Source organism: Cryptomeria japonica, unplaced genomic scaffold, assembly GCF_030272615.1.
Source record: "Cryptomeria japonica unplaced genomic scaffold, Sugi_1.0 HiC_scaffold_15, whole genome shotgun sequence".
Lineage (NCBI taxonomy): Eukaryota > Viridiplantae > Streptophyta > Pinopsida > Cupressales > Cupressaceae > Cryptomeria > Cryptomeria japonica.
This window is the reverse complement of record NW_026728837.1, coordinates 277,501-293,737: the sequence shown is the minus strand read 5'-3', so window position 1 is coordinate 293,737 and position 16,237 is coordinate 277,501. Positions and strand designations below refer to the sequence as shown.

Below are 16,237 nucleotides of genomic sequence, written 5' to 3'. Positions count from 1 at the left end.
GCCTCCCCGCATAGCAATCGGGGTGTGAGGTTACGGATGCAGCATTGATAGCAATCGAGGTGTGAGGCGAAGGATGCAGAAGTGAGAGCCGAGGGATGTAGCAGAGATAGCAATCGGGGTGTGTGATGCAGAAGAGATAGCAATCGAGGTGTGCGGTGGGAAGGGCCCAGCAGCCAGAATGCATGAAGCGACGGATGAAGCAGTGATGACAACCGGGCTGTGAGGAGAGGAGGGATGCAGCCAAGAAAGCAATCAGGGCTCGAGGCAAGGGATGCATCAAGGATAGCAATCATGTTGTGAGGCGAGATTCCAAAGGCTAAACGTGAGAGGCTGCAGGGTCGACTCAGAGAGGTCTATGCATGTGAGAGGCTGAAAGCAAGGTCGAATCGGAGCGGTCTATGCATCGGGCGCGCTTGGGGCGACTACCAGTGCCAACCCCTTATCCCGCGACGCGTCCGACAAAGAGAACGTTCCAAGGCGGCAGAGGAGGTTACCAGCCGAAGGATGCAGTAGCAATAACAGGTATAGTTCCGCGGCGGCCGAGAAGACTCACCGCATAGGAATCGGGATGCGAGGCGAGGGATGCGGCGGGAAGGCCCCGACGGCTAAACGGAAGAGGCTGCAGGGCCGCCTCGGAATGGTCCAAGCATCGGATGCGATTGGGACGACTACCAGTGCCAACCCCTTATCCCGCGATGCGTCCGATACACAGATAGTTCCAAGGCGGCCGAGGAGCCTCACCGCATATCAATCGGGGTGCGAGGCGAGGGATGGGGCGGGAAGGCCCCAACGGCTAGACGGAAGAGGCTTCAGGGCCACCTCGGAATGGTCCAAGCATCGGACGCGCTTGGGGCGACTGCCAGTGCCAACCCCTTATCCCGCGATGCGTCCGATACACAGATGGTTCCAAGGCGGCCGAGGAGCCTCACCGCATAGCAATCGGGGGTGCGAGGCGAGGGATGGGGCGGGAAGGCCCCAACGGCTAGACGGAAGAGGCTTCAGGGCCGCCTAGGAATGGTCCAAGCATCGGACACGCTTGGGGCGACTACCAGTGACAGCCCCCTATCCCGCGATGCGTCCGATACGAAGATGGTTCCAAGGCGGCCGAGGAGCCTCACCGCATAGCAATCGGGGTGCGAGGTGGGGGATGCGGCGAGATGGCCCCAACGGCTAGACGGAAGAGGCCACAGGGCCGCGTCGGAATAGTCCAAGCATCGGACGCGCTTGGGGCGACTACCAGTGACAACCCCTTATCCCGCGATGCGTCCGATACGAAGATAGTTCCAAGGCGGCCGAGGAGCCTCACCGCATAGCAATCGGGGTGCGAGGTGGGGGATGCGGCGAGATGGCCCCAACGGCTAGACGGAAGAGGCTGCAGGGCCGCCTCGGAATAGTCCAAGCATCGGACGCGCTTGGGGCGACTACCAGTGACAACCCCTTATCCCGCGATGCGTCCGATACGAAGATAGTTCCAAGGCGGCCGAAGAGCCTCACCGCATAGCAATCGGGGTGCGAGGTGGGGGATGCGGCGAGATGGCCCCAACGGCTAGACGGAAGAGGCCACAGGGCCGCCTCGGAATAGTCCAAGCATCGGACGCGCTTGGGGCGACTACCAGTGACAACCCCTTATCCCGCGATGCGTCCGATACGAAGATAGTTCCCAGGCGGCCGAGGAGCCTCACCGCATAGCAATCGGGGTGCGAGGCGAGGGATGCGGCGAGATGGCCCCAAAGGCTAGACGGAAGAGGCTGCAGGGCTGCCTCGGAATAGTCCAAGCATCGGACGCGCTTGGGGCGACTACCACTGCCAACCCCTTATCCCGCGATGCGTCCGATACACAGATAGTTCCGAGGCGGCCGAGGAGGTGGGGGATGCGGCGAGATGGCCCCAACGGCTAGACGGAAGAGGCTGCAGGGCCGCCTCGGAATAGTCCAAGCATCGGACGCGCTTGGGGCGACTACCAGTGACAACCCCTTATCCCGCGATGCGTCCGATACACAGATAGTTCCGAGGCGGCCAAGGAGCCTCACCGCATAGCAATCGTGGTGCGAGGTGGGGGATGCGGCGAGATGGCCCCAACGGCTAGACGGAAGAGGCTGCAGGGCCGCCTCGGAATGGTCCAAGCATCGGATGCGCTTGGGGCGACTACCACTGCCAACCCCTTATCCCGCGATGCGTCCGATACACAGATAGTTCCAAGGCGGCCGAGGAGCCTCACAGCATAGCAATCAGGGTGCGAGGCGAGGGATGCGGCGAGAAAGCCCCAACGGCTAGAGGGAAGAGGCTTCAGGTCCGCCTCGGAATGGTCCAAGCATCGGACGCGCTTGGGGCGACTACCAGTGACAACCCCTTATCCCGCGACGCGTCCGATACACAGATAGTTCCAAGGCGGCCGAGGAGCCTCACCGCATAGCAATCGGGGTGCGAGGCGAGGGATGCGGCGAGAAGGACCCAACGGCTAGACGGAAGAGGCTTCGGGGCCGCCTCGGAATGGTCCAAGCATCAGACGCGCTTGGGGCGACTACCAGTGACAACCCCTTATCCCGCGACGCGTCCGATACACAGATAGTTCCAAGGCGGCCGAGGAGCCTCACCGCATAGCAATCGGGGTGCGAGGCGAGGGATGCGGCGAGAAGGACCCAACGGCTAGACGGAAGAGGCTTCGGGTCCGCCTCGGAATGGTCCAAGCATCGGACGCGCTTGGGGCGACTACCAGTGACAACCCCTTATCCCGCGACGCGTCCGATACACAGATAGTTCCAAGGCGGCCGAGGAGCCTCACCGCATAGCAATCGGGGTGCGAGGCGAGGGATGCGGCGAGAAGGACCCAACGGCTAGACGGAAGAGGCTTCGGGTCCGCCTCGGAATGGTCCAAGCATCGGACGCGCTTGGGGCGACTACCAGTGACAACCCCTTATCCCGCGACGCGTCCGATACACAGATAGTTCCAAGGCGGCCGAGGAGCCTCACCGCATAGCAATCGGGGTGCGAGGCGAGGGATGCGGCGAGAAGGACCCAACGGCTAGACGGAAGAGGCTTCGGGTCCGCCTCGGAATGGTCCAAGCATCGGACGCGCTTGGGGCGACTACCAGTGACAACCCCTTATCCCGCGACGCGTCCGATACACAGATAGTTCCAAGGCGGCCGAGGAGCCTCACCGCATAGCAATCGGGGTGCGAGGCGAGGGATGCGGCGAGAAGGACCCAACGGCTAGACGGAAGAGGCTTCGGGGCCGCCTCGGAATGGTCCAAGCATCGGACGCGCTTGGGGCGACTACCAGTGACAACCCCTTATCCCGCGACGCGTCCGATACACAGATAGTTCCGAGGCGGCCGAGGAGCCTCACCGCATAGCAATCGGGGTGCGAGGCGAAGGATGCGGCGAGAAGGACCCAACGGCTAGACGGAAGAGGCTTCGGGTCCGCCTCGGAATGGTCCAAGCATCGGACGCGCTTGGGGCGACTACCAGTGACAACCCCTTATCCCGCGACGCGTCCGATACACAGATAGTTCCAAGGCGGCCGAGGAGCCTCACCGCATAGCAATCGGGGTGCGAGGCGAGGGATGCGGCGAGAAGGACCCAACGGCTAGACGGAAGAGGCTTCAGGGCCGCCTCGGAATGGTCCAAGCATCGAACGTGCTTGGGGCGACTACCAGTGACAACCCCTTATCCCGCGACGCGTCTGATACACAGATAGTTCCGAGGCGGCCGAGGAGCCTCACCGCATAGCAATCGGGGTGCGAGGCGAGGGATGCGGCGAGAAGGACCCAACGGCTAGACGGAAGAGGCTTCAGGGCCGCCTCGGAATGGTCCAAGCATCGGACGCGCTTGGGGCGACTACCAGTGACAACCCCTTATCCCGCGACGCGTCCGATACACAGATAGTTCCGAGGCGGCCGAGGAGCCTCACCGCATAGCAATCGGGGTGCGAGGCGAGGGATGCGGCGAGAAGGACCCAACGGCTAGACGGAAGAGGCTTCAGGGCCGCCTCGGAATGGTCCAAGCATCGGACGCGCTTGGGGCGACTACCAATGACAACCCCTTATCCCGCGACGCGTCCGATACACAGATAGTTCCGAGGCGGCCGAGGAGCCTCACCGCATAGCAATCGGGGTGCGAGGCGAGGGATGCGGCGAGAAGGACCCAACGGCTAGACGGAAGAGGCTTCAGGGCCACCTCGGAATGGTCCAAGCATCGGACGCGCTTGGGGCGACTACCAGTGACAACCCCTTATCCCGCGACGCGTCCGATACACAGATAGTTCCGAGGCGGCCGAGGAGCCTCACCGCATAGCAATCGGGGTGCGAGGCGAGGGATGCGGCGAGAAGGACCCAACGGCTAGACGGAAGAGGCTTCAGGGCCGCCTCGGAATGGTCCAAGCATCGGACGCGCTTGGGGCGACTACCGTTGCCAACCCCTTATCCCGCGATGCGTCTGATACACAGATAGTTCCGAGGCGGCCGAGGAGCCTCACCGCATAGCAATCGGGTTGCGAGGCAGATTATTTGGAAGGGAACCCCCTGGGATGCGGCTCAAGCAGTGCCCAAAGGGACTGGAATGCGGAATCACATCGAGAGACCCAAATGCTATACGAGGGCTCAAATCGAATTATCGATTTGGCCACGACATGGACGCATCGGAACGACTACCTTTGCCGAACCACTCGCAATTGCATCCATACCGAAACCAATAGACATTTCCGTTAGAGCCCTCGCATAGCATTCGGGAATCTCGCATGCCCCTCTAAATCGACCAATGCTGGCGCTCAATGAAAATCCGAGCGCTACCACCGTTCGAGCGCCAGCATTGGTCGAGTTAGAGGGGCACGGGGGAGAATGCTCCAGTCAACACCTCCCCTATATAAGTTATTTGTCCGATTCTCGCACAACCGTAGTCTGCCTCGTCGAATCAAACAACGGTCCCAGATTCCGACTTCCGTTCCGTAGAGACCCAAAAGCTAGATGGAGGCTCGCAAGAAAGAGAGTCGGCGCATAGCAATCGGGTTTCTCGAACGTTTAGGGACCGAGCTCACTTGCGGATAGGGCAAAATCCGCCAAGCAACCCAAAAGCTAGACGGGGGCTCGAATCGAATCGCCTAGGCGGCCACAACAACGACGTGTTGGATCGACTACCAGTGCCAAACCATTCAGCAAGACTAGTCTGTGTCGAGGCCGGATAGAGATTCTCAGAGAGCGCCCGCATAGCATTTAGGAGACCTGCCGCGTCCCTCACACTCGACAAATGGTGGTGCACGTTTATAAATCCGAGCGATCCCAACCCTTTCAAGCACCAACATCGGTCGAGATAGAGGGGCACGGAGGGGGCTGCGTGAGACAACACAGTCCCCTATATAAGTTATTTGTCCGATTCTCACACATCCGAAGAATGGTCATCAAATCGGACAACAGCCCAAACTTCCGACTTCCGTCCCAGAAAGCCCAAGAGCTATCTAAAACGTTCATGGCCGGAACTCGATCGCGGCTATACCAGTCCGCCAAGCAACCCAAAAGCTAGACTGGAGCTCTAGTCGAATCACCTCTGTGGCCATTGCAAGGACGTGTTGGAGCGACTACCATTGCCGAACCATTCCGCAGGTCGAGTCCATACCAAGGCCGCATAGAGATTCACGATGAGCTCCTGCATAGCAATCAGGAGACTTGCCGTGTCCATCACAATCGATAAATCCTGGTGCAAGATTTTTGCATCCGAGCGCTCCAACCAGTCGAGCACCAGCATCAATCGACATAAACGGGCACGGGGGGAGGATGCTCGAGAACACTACCTCCCCTATATAAGTTATTTGTCCGATTCTCAAGCAGCCGAAGTCTGGTCATCGAATCGGGTCAAAGACCACAACTTCCGACTTTACCCACAATGCAAGTCATCGAATCGAACATCGGCCCCCGAGTCGGACTCCATGCGTATGTCAGGTCATCGGACCCAAATTCCGCCTTCCTGCGCATGGCGGGCCATCAATATCAACTCGGTCATCGGACCCAAACTCCGCCTTTTTGCGTATGGCACGCCTTCAAATCGGTCATCGGACCCAAATTCCGCCTTCCTGTGCATGGCGGGCCATCAACATCAACTCGGTCATCGGACCCAAATTCCGCCTTTCTGCGCATGGCACGCCATCAACTCGGTCATCGGACCCAAATTCCGCCTTCCTGCGCATGGCAGGTCATCGGACACAAATTCAGACCTCGCCAATATGCCTACGTATCGAATCGGTCATCGGACCCAACTTCCGACTTCATCCATACTGTAGGGTCTTTGAGGTTGGCGCGGTGCGCTCAACCCAGGGAGTCGACCCATCGAAGCATACACCTCCCCTATATAAGCTATTTGTCCGATTCCCACACCTGTGTAGTTTGCACCTCTGACCAGGACATCGACCCCAACTTCCGAACTCGACTGCAACGACGGCACCAGCGCCTTGGTGCGCACCTTGCGACGCACAGTCCCAACATTCGCCTTCCTGCACATGGCAGGTCATCGGACCCAAATTCCGACCTCGCGAGTATGCCTACATATCGAATCGGTCATCGGACCCAACTTCCGACTTCATCCATACCGTAGGGTCTTTGAGGTTGGCGCGGTGCGCTCAACCCGGGGAGTCGACCCAACGAAGCATACACCTCCCCTATATAAGCTATTTGTCCGATTCCCACACCTGTGTAGTTTGCACCTCCGATCAAGACATCGACCCCAACTTCCGAACTCGCCTCCAACGACCGAACCAGCGCCTTGGTGCGCACCTTGCAACGCACAGTGCCAACATTCGCCTTCCTGCACGTGGCAGGTCATCGGACCCAAATTCCGACCTCGCGAGTATGCCTACATATCGAATCGGTCATCGGACCCAACTTCCGACTTCATCCATACCGTAGGGTCTTTGAGGTTGGCGCGGTGCGCTCAACCCGGGGAGTCGACCCAACGAAGCATACACCTCCCCTATATAAGCTATTTGTCCGATTCCCACACCTGTGTAGCTTGCACCTCCGATCAGGACATCGACCCCAACTTCCGAACTCGACTAAAAAGACCGCACCAGCGCCTTGGTGTGCACCTTGCAACGCACAGTGCCAACATTCGCCTTCCTGCACATGGCAGGTCATCGGACCCAAATTCCGACCTCATGAGCATACCTACTAATCGAATCGGTCATCGGACCCAACTTCCGACTTCATCCATACCGTAGGGTCTTTGAGGTTGGCGCGGTGCGCTCAACCTGGGGAGTCGACCCATCGAAGCATACACCTCCCCTATATAAGCTATTTGTCCGATTCCGACACCTGTGTAGTTTGCACCTCCGCTCAGGACATCGACCCCAACTTCCGAACTCGCCTGCAACGACCGAACCAGCGCCTTGGTGCGCACCAAAAGTGCGCACTTTTGGAGGGCACTTTTGTGCGCTCCAAAGGTGCGCACTTTTGGAGGGCACTTTTCTGCGCTCCAAAGGTGCGCACTTTTGGAGGGCACTTTTTGGAGGGCACTTTTCTGCGCTCCAAAGGTGCGCACTTTTGGAGGGCACTTTTTGGAGGGCACTTTTCTGCGCTCCAAAGGTGCGCACTTTTGGAGGGCACTTTTTGGAGGGCACTTTTCTGCGCTCCAAAGGTGCGCACTTTTGGAGGGCACTTTTTGGAGGGCACTTTTCTGCGCTCCAAAGGTGCGCACTTTTGGAGGGCACTTTTTGGAGGGCACTTTTCTGCGCTCCAAAGGTGCGCACTTTTGGAGGGCACTTTTTGGAGGGCACTTTTCTGCGCTCCAAAGGTGCGCACTTTTGGAGGGCACTTTTTGGAGGGCACTTTTCTGCGCTCCAAAGGTGCGCACTTTTGGAGGGCACTTTTTGGAGGGCACTTTTCTGCACTCCAAAGGTGCGCACTTTTGGAGGGCACTTTTTGGAGGGCACTTTTGTGCGCTCCAAAGGTGCGCACTTTTGGAGGGCACTTTTGTGCACTCCAAAGGTGCGCACTTTTGGAGGGCACTTTTGTGCACTCCAAAGGTGCGCACTTTTGGAGGGCACTTTTCCTGCGCTCCAAAGGTGCACACCTAGGTGAGCACCTTCGACCACACCTTGTAGCACACCAAACTCTGACTTTCGACTTCATCCGCAATGCAGGGTCTTTGAGGTTGGCGCAATGCGCACAACCAGGGGAGTCGACCCATCAAACCCAACACCTCCCCTATATAAGCTATTTGTCTGATTCTCATACATGCGTAGCCTGCAGGAGCAATTAGGACATCGACCCCAACTTTCGGCTTCTAAACGAAAACAAGGTCTTTGAGGTTGGTGTAATGCGAACAACTAGGGGAGTCAACCCATCAAACCCAACACCTCCCCTATATAAGCTATTTGTCTGATTCTCATACATGTGTAGTCTACAGGAGCAATTAGGACATCGACCCCAACTTTTGACTTCTTAACGAAAACAAGGTCTTTGAGGTTGACGTAATGCGCACAACCAGGGGAGTCGACCCATCAAACCCAACACCTCCCCTATATAAGCTATTTGTCCGATTCTCATACATGTGTAGCCTGCAGGAGCCATTAGGACATTGACCCCAACTTTTGACTTCTTAACGAAAACAAGGTCTTTGAGGTTGGCGTAATGCGCACAACCAAGGGAGTTGACCCATCAAACCCAACACCTCCCCTATATAAGCTATTTGTCTGATTCTCATACATGTGTAGCCTGCAACAACGATTAGGACATCCACCCCAACTTCTGAATTCGTCTGCGTTGACCGCACCAAAGGTGCACGCCTTGGTGCTCACCAAAATCCGACTTCCGACTTCTTCTGCTATGCGGGGTCTTTGAGGTTGGCGCAGTGCGCACAACCAGGGGAGTCAACCCATCGAATGCAACACCTCCCCTATATAAGCTATTTGTCTGATTCTCATACATGCGTAGACTGCAGCAATGATTAGGACATCCACCCCAACTTTTGACTTCTTAAACAAGACAGGGTCTTTGAAGTTGGTGCAGTGCACACAACCAGGGGAGTCGACCCATCAAACGCAACACCTCCCCTATATAAAGCTATTTGTCCGATTCTCATACGTGTAGTCTGCAGCAGCGATTAGGACATCGACCCCAACTTCCGAATTCGTTTGCATTGACCGCACCAAAGGTGCACGCCTTGGTGTGCACCCTGGAGTGCACTTTGGTGCTCACCTCGGTGCACACTTTGGTGTGCACCTCGGTGTGCACCAAAGGTGCGCACCTTGGAGCGCACCAAAGGTGTACACTTTGGAGCGCACCACATAGGGTCTTTGAGAGGTTGGCGCAGTGCGCACACCAAGGTGGGTGTTGAGGTGCGTGCCGAGGTGGGTGGGTGCTAGGGTGCGCTCCATGGTGGGTGCCAGGGTGGGTGCGTGCTAGGGTGGATTCCAAAGAGGGTCATAGGGTGGGTGCCAAGGTGGGTTGGTGATATAGTGGGTTCAAAGGTGGGTACTAGGGTGGGTTCCAAGGTGGGTCACAAGTTGGGTGCCAGGATGCGTGGGTGTTAGGTTGGGTGCCAAGGTGGGCTCCTGCGTGGGTGGGTGCTAGGGTGGGTTTCAAGGTGGACGCGAGGGCGGGTGCCAAGGTGGGTAACAAGTTGGGTGTTAGGATGGGTGAGTGCTAGAGTGGGTGCCAAGGTGGGTGGGTGCTAAGGTGGATGCCAAGGTGGTTCACAGGGTGGGTGGGTTCTAGGGTGAGTTCCAAGGTGGGTCACAGGTTCAGTGCTAGGGTGGGTGTCAAGGCGGGTGTCGAGGTGCCTGGGTGCTAGGGTGTGGATGCCAATGTGGGTCATAGGGTGGGTACTAGGGTGGGCTGCAATGTGGGTGCCAAGGTGGGTAACATGCTCGGTGGGTTCTAAATTGGGTGCCAGGGTGGGTGTGCACCCACCTTGCCCGAGGTGGGTGCCAAGGTGCCAGTGTGGGTGGGTGCTAAGGTGGATGCCAAGGTGGGTGAGAAGGTGGGTGATAGGTTGAGTGGTAGGATGGGTGGGTGCCAAGATGGGTCACAGGGTGGGTGCAAGGGTGGGTAGGTGCTAGGGTTGGTGTCAGGGTGGGTGGGTGCTAGGTTGGGTTCCAAGGTGGGTGCGAGGGTGAGTGTCAAGGTGGGTCACAGGTTAGGTGCTAGGATGGGTGAGTGCTAGGGTGCAAAGGTGCCAGGGTGGGTGCTAGGATGGGTCGATGCTAGGGTGAGTGGCAAGGTGGGTCCACAAGTGTCAAGGTGGGTGCCGAGGTGGGTGCCAAGTCGGCGACTGCTATGGTGGATGCCAAGGTGGGTCACGGGGTGGGTGCCAAGTTGCTAGGTTGGGTTCCAAGGTGGGTGCCAACGTGGGTGCTAGGGTGCGTGGGTTAAAGGGTGTGTCACAACGTGGGTGCCAGGATGGGTGCGCACCCACACTGGCCAAGACGGGTGCGGGTGCAAGGTTGGGTTCCAAGCCCGGTCACAGGCTGGGTGCTAGGATGGGTGGGTGCCAAGGTGGGCACCAGGGTGGGTGCACCCACCCTGGCCAAGGTGGGTCACGGGGTGGGTCCTAGGGTGGGTAACGGGGTGGGTACTAAGGTGCGTGCCAAGGTGGGTCATAGGGTGGGTGCCAAGGTGGGCACCAGGGTGGGTGTGCACCAACCCTAGCCAGGGTAGGTCACGGGGTGGTTGTCGGGGTGGGCGTCAAGGAGCCAAGGTGGGTGGCAAGTAGCCAAGTTGCGTGCCAAGGTGGGTGTCGGGGTGGGTGCCAAGGATCCAAGGTGGGTGCCAAGGAACCAAGGTGGGTGTCTGGGTGGGTGCCGAGGTGGGAGCCAGGGTGGGTCCCAAGGTGAGTGCAAAGGTGGGTGCCAGGGTCAAGGTGAGTGCCAATGTGGGTTCCAAGGTGCCAGGGTCAGGGTGAGTGCCAATGTGGGTTCAAAGGTGCTAAGTTGGGTGCGAGGTTGGGTGCGAGGGTGGGTGGGTGCCAAGGTGTGCTAGGTGGAAGCCCGGGTGGGTCGGCATCCCATGGGTGTCGAGTTGGGTGCCTGATGGGTGCTTCTTGTCAAGTTTTAGTCGTCGGGACTCATTTCGAGCCTTAGAGGTCGTTTCTTGTCCGGTTGCCCTGTCTTCGACCTGGGAACCCAATTTTGGTCCTCGGGTCCCATTTTTTTTTGTCTCGCATCCCACTTTTGGCCTGTGGCCTTTTCGGGGTCGATTCTCGTTTTGGGCATTAGAGCATGTTTCTTCTCCTAAAACCCAATATTTGTTTATTAAGTCTCGGAACACATTTTTGTTCTCGTGGACCCATCATGGGTCTTGGAACGCATTTGTGGTCCTTGGGTCCCATTTTGCATCCCGAAACTTGTGTTTTGGTGCTTGATCCCTATTTTGGGTGCCCACCTTGCACCAAGTGCGCACCCGGGGCAAACCGAGCGCCTTGGTGCACCGGGGCAAGATCGAGCGTGCACCCGAGGCGCCCCGAACATGCACCAAGGTGCACTCGGCCCACATGTGAGCGCAGGTCGTTGCGCCCGAGGTGGTGTGTGGGCACCGCGTTGCAGACGGGACACTGCACGCACACGACGCCCCCTCCAGGTGCACGCACGTAGGCCGGGCCGGGTGCACACCCGACGCCCTAGCAAGGTGCGCGCACCCGGGCAGGGCTCACACTTGGCGAACGGGGCGCACTTCGCGAGGGAGGGTGTGCACCTCGACGGGGGTGGGTGGCCGGGGTGGATTCGCACGTGGGTCGCGGTTTGCTAAGTACACACTGCGACAAGCTCATAACGGGTGCGATCATACCAGCGTTAGTGCACCGGATCCCATCAGAACTCCGCAGTTAAGCGCGCTTGGGCCGGAGTAGTACTGGGATGGGTGACCTCCCGGGAAGTCCCGGTGTTGCACCCTTTTTTAGTTTTTCGCCGGGCGTCGCAATGCTATTTGAATAAACCTTTTGCCCGTTTGCGTTCTCGTCGGGGCCGGGCCGGGCCGGGGTGCGCTGCCCGCACTACCGCGCGCGCGGGGGCGACACCGAGCGCGCACCCGAGGCGCCCCGAGCACACAGGCCACGGTGCAACCCGGGCGTTGTGCGCGCACCCCGGTGCGCCCGAGGTGCTGCGCGCGCACCCAGGTGAAATCGGTGTGCACCTCGGCCAGTGCGCGCTCGGTCGAGTCGCGCACGTTGGCCAAGGTGCACGGTGATGTTTCTTACTCTAAGGTTCCGCACCAGACGCCCGGGACAGGTGAGCGAAGCTGGGCGGGGCCGGGTGCGCGGCCGGGGCAGGTGCACGCAGCTGGAGAGAGCTTTGGAGCACACTTCGGAGCGCACCAATGATGCGCTCCATTCAAAAGTTTCCTGAAAAGGCAAAAAAAGTTGAGATTATAGAATTTCCCACTTGAGAGATTGTAAAAAAAAAAAATTTAAAATGAAGGAAACGCGGGTGCCAAGGTGTGCGCGCCCGGGTGCGCAGCCCAGCCAAGGTGTGCGCACCAAGGCGCCCACCCTGGCGAAGGTGCACGCAAGGTGCGCACCCGAGGCAAACCGGACAATTAACCCAACTTTCGACTTCGCGCGCACCTGCGCACCTTGGAGCGCACTTCGGAGCGCTCCTTGGTGCGCACCAATCTTGGGCACCTCGGAGTGCACCATGGCGCCCACCAAGGTGCGCACCCGGGGCAAACCGAGCTCCGACTTCGTGCGCACCTTGGAGCGCACGAAAGGTGCGCACCATGGCGCCCACCAAGGTGCGCAGCCCAGCCAAGGCGTGCGCATCAAGGTGCGCACCCTGGCGAAGGTGCGCACCCGGGGCAAACCGAGCTCCGACTTCGTGCGCACCTTGGAGCGCACAAAAGGTGCGCAACCCAGCCAAGGTGTGCGCACCCCGGTCAAACCGAGCTCCGAATCGTGCGCACCAGAGGTGCACGCCATCGTGCGCACCTTGGAGCACACTTCGGAGCCCTCCTTGGTGCGCGCCGATGTTGCGCACCTCGGAGCGCACCCGGGGAAAACAATGCAATTAACCCGACTTTCGACTTCGTGGGCACCTCGGAGCGCTCTCGGGTTCGCACCTCGGAGCACACCGAGGTGCGCACCTTTGATGCGCTGCCTTCACCAATTTCCAGAAAAGGCAAGAAAACATTGAGAAGGTGTGCGCACCGAGGTGCCCACCCTGGCGAAGGTGCACGCGAGGTGCGCACCCGGGGCAAACCGGGCTCCGACTTCGTGCACGCCGCACCTTGGAGCACACTTCGGAGCGCTCCTTGGTGCGCACCAGGGCGCGCAACCCAGCCGAGGTGCCCACCCCGGCGAAGGTGCACGCGAGGTGCGCACCCGGGGCAAACCGGGCTCCGACTTCGTGCACGCCATGGTGCCCACCGCGGCGAAGGTGCACGCGAGGTGCGCACCCGGGGCAAACCGGGCTCCGACTTCGTGCACGCCGCACCTTGGAGCACACTTCGGAGCGCTCCTTGGTGCGCACCATGGTGCCCACCAGGGCGCGCAACCCCGCCGAAGGTGCACGCGAGGTGCGCACCCGGGGCAAACCGGGCTCCGACTTCGTGCACGCCGCACCTTGGAGCACACTTCGGAGCGCTCCTTGGTGCGCACCATGGTGCCCACCAGGGCGCGCAACCCCGCCGAAGGTGCACGCGAGGTGCGCACCCGGGGCAAACCGGGCTCCGACTTCGTGCACGCCATGGTGCGCACCGCGGCGAAGGTGCGCACCCGGGGCAAACCGGGCTCCGACTTCGTGCACGCCGCACCTTGGAGCACACTTCGGAGCGCTCCTTGGTGCGCACCAGGGCGCGCAACCCAGCCGAGGTGCCCACCCCGGCGAAGGTGCACGCGAGGTGCGTACCCGGGGCAAACCGGGCTCCGACTTCGTGCACGCCGCACCTTGGAGCACACTTCGGAGCGCTCCTTGGTGCGCACCATGGTGCCCACCAGGCCGCGCAACCCAGCCAAGGTGTGCGCACCAAGGTGCACGCGAGGTGCGCACCCGGGGCAAACCGGGGTCCGACTTCGTGCACGCCGCACCTTGGAGCACACATCGGGGCGCTCCCGGGTTCGCACCGGCGTTGCGCACCGTGGTGGGCACCTCGGAGCACACCAAGGTGGGCAGCGAGGTGCGCACCTTTGATGCGATGCCTTCACTAATTTCCATAAAAGGCAAAAAAAAAATGAGATTTTAAAATTTCCGTTTTGAAAGATAGTGAGAAAAAGGGAATGCTGGTGCCATCTTGAGCCCGCCCTGGTGCGCAGCCCAGCCAAGGTGTGCGCACCAAGGTGCCCACCCTGGCGAAGGTGCGCGCCCGGGCAATTAACCCAACTTCCAACTTCGCGCGCGCCAGGGTGGGAGCGCACCCAACAACCGGGCCTGGGAAGAGCCAATGCGAGAAACCCCACCAAACGCTCTGACAAAAAAAGAGGGGGCGCTCCAGTAACCCCGCTTCGGAGCGCACCCTGGGCAAACCCAGCCAAGGTGCCCACCCCGGCCAAGGTGCAGGCGAGGTGCGCACCCGGGGCAAACCGGGCTCCGACAACGTGCACGCCGCACCTTGGAGCACACTTCGTAGCGCTCCCGGGTGCGCACCTCAGAGCACACCAAGGTGGGCAGCGAGGTGCGCACCTTTGATGCGCTGCCTTCACTAATTTCCAGAAAAGGCAAAAAAAAAAGGAGATTTTAAAATTTCCGTTTTGAAAGATAGTGAAAAAAACGGAACGCGCGTGCCATCTTGAGCCCGCCCTGGTGCGCAGCCCAGGTAAGGTGCCCACCCTGGCAAAGGTGCGCACCCGGGCAATTAACCCTACTTCCGACTTCGTGCGCGCCAGGGTGGCAACCGGGCCTCGGAAGAGCCAATGCGAGAAACCCCACCAAACGCTCCGACAAAAAAAGAGGCGGCGCTCCAATAACCCCGCTTCGGAGCGCAGCCGGGGCAAACCCAGCCAAGGTGCCCACCCCGACGAAGGTGCACGCGAGGTGCGCACCCGGGGCAAACCGGGCTCCGACAACGTGCACGCAGCACCTTGGAGCACACTTCGAAGCACTCCCGGGTGCCCACCGGCGTTGCGCACCGTGGTGGGCAGCGAGGTGCGCACCTTTGATGCGCTGCCTTCACTAATTTCCAGAAAAAGGCAAAAAAAAATGAGATTTTAAAATTTCCGTTTTGAAAGATAGTGAAAAAAAAGGAACGCGGGTGCCATCTTGAGCCCGCCCTGGTGCGCAGCCCAGGCAAGGCATGCGCACCAAGGTGCCCACCCGAGGTGCACACCCGGGGCAAACCGGGCTCCGACTTCGTGCAGGCCGCACCTTGGAGCACACTTCGGAGCGCTCCTTGGTGCGCACCATGGTGCCCACCAGGGCGCGCAACCCAGCCAAGGTCTGCACACCAAGGTGCCCACCCCGGCGAAGGTGCACGCGAGGTGCGCACCCGGGGCAAACCGGGCTCCGACTTCGTGCACGCCATGGTGCCCACCGCGGCGAAGGTGCACGCGAGGTGCGCACCCGGGGCAAACCGGGCTCCGACTTCGTGCACGCCGCACCTTGGAGCACACTTCGGAGCGCTCCTTGGTGCGCACCATGGTGCCCACCAGGGCGCGCAACCCAGCCAAGGTGTGCGCACCAAGGTGCACGCGAGGTGCGCACCCGGGGCAAACCGGGGTCCGACTTCGTGCACGCCGCACCTTGGAGCACACATCGGAGCGCTCCCAGGTTCGCACCAGCGTTGCGCACCTTTGATGCGCTGCCTTCACTAATTTCCAGAAAAGGCAAAAAAAAACGAGATTTTAAAATTTCCGTTCTGAAAGATAGTGAAAAAAACGGAACGCGGGTGCCATCTTGAGCCCTTCCTGGTGCGCAGCCCAGGCAAGTTGTGCGCACCAAGGTGCCCACCCTGGCGGAGGTGCGCGCCCGGGGCAATCCGGGCTCCGACTTCGTGCACTGCATGGTGCCCACCAAGGCGCGCAACCCAGCCAAGGTGCCCACCGCAGCGAAGGTGCACGCGAGGTGCGCACCCGAGGTGCACACCCGGGGCAAACCGGGCTCCGACTTCGTGCACGCCGCACCTTGGAGCACACTTCAGAGCGCTCCTTGGTGCGCACCAGGGCGCGCAACCCAACCAAGGTCTGCACACCAAGGTGCTCACCCCGGCGAAGGTGCACGGGAGGTGCGCACCCGGGGCAAACCGGGCTCGGACTTCGTGCACGCCGCACCTTGGAGCACACATCGGAGCGCTCCCGGGTTCGCACCAGCATTGCGCACCTTTGATGCGCTGCC

The 16,237-nt window shown here is 60.1% G+C and overlaps 1 non-coding gene across 1 annotated transcript; it reads left to right on the top strand.

Moving 5' to 3' along the window:
• Positions 1 to 11,751: 11,751 nt before the first annotated feature.
• LOC131860547 (5S ribosomal RNA) lies at positions 11,752 to 11,870 on the top strand. Its single transcript, XR_009359641.1, has one exon. It is a non-coding gene; the product is annotated as a 5S ribosomal RNA (ribosomal RNA).
• Positions 11,871 to 16,237: the final 4,367 nt, after the last annotated feature.